Source organism: Octodon degus, unplaced genomic scaffold (genome assembly GCF_000260255.1).
Source record: "Octodon degus isolate 3935 unplaced genomic scaffold, OctDeg1.0 scaffold00015, whole genome shotgun sequence".
NCBI classification, from domain to species: domain Eukaryota; kingdom Metazoa; phylum Chordata; class Mammalia; order Rodentia; family Octodontidae; genus Octodon; species Octodon degus.
Window position 1 is genome coordinate 10,696,885 of NW_004524591.1, and position 998 is coordinate 10,697,882.

Below are 998 nucleotides of genomic sequence, written 5' to 3' on the forward strand. Positions count from 1 at the left end.
TGTCTTAAGTCAACAGTAAAAGAAAGATAATTAGAAAATAACCATAAAGTGACATTTCACTGAAAAAGGTGTACAGATGGAAAATAAACACACTGGTAGATGTTCAACATCATTAGCCATTAAAGAAATGTAAATTCAAACCACAATGAAATGTCACCCAGCGCTTATGAAAATAGCTAAAATAAAAAATAATGATAAACACAGAAGCTGACAAGGATGCAAATAAGGTGAGATCACACATTCATTGCTGATGGAAATGGAAAATGACATGCTTGCTCTCAGAAAACAGTAGAGCAGTTTCTTATAAAATTAAACAAAAGCTTTTACACACTTGTACGTTTATCACAGAGGAATGAAAATTTATTTTCCCATTGAAACATATATTTAAGTACTGGCCAGATAGCTCAGCGGATTAAAGCACCTGGGTAGGCAGATGCAGGGGCAGGGGTTCGATCCCTGACATGTGGTGCTGGCCCCGCCTCCTGGACGCACTGAGACTGCCATTAAGATTGGGCATGGTGGCCCACGCCTGTAATCACAGCAGTTGAGAGGCTAAAAACAGGTGGATCACTATGAGTCTGATCTGGGTAGGGAGACCATACAGATCTTGTATTAAAAATATAAAAAACCAACAATAACATATATGTGAAGCTGGACATAGTAGCTCAGGCCTATAATCTCAGCCACTTCAGGAGGCTGAAGGAATAAGATAACACATGTAAGGTCAATCTGGGAAGACCTGTAGCAAAACTCTACCTCAAAATGAAATATAAAAATGGCCATGGGGGGAAAAAGTGGCCATGGAAGTAGATCAGTAATGCAATGTCCATAGATTCAACCCTCAGTACTGCAAGACAAAATTAAAGCAAAAATCCTATACATGAATATTCTGAGCAGTTTTACTTGTAATAGCTAGAATCTGGAAAAAATGCAAAGGTTCTTCAATGAATGAACATTTAAACAATCAGTGCATATGGTTAAACAATTCAATACATATA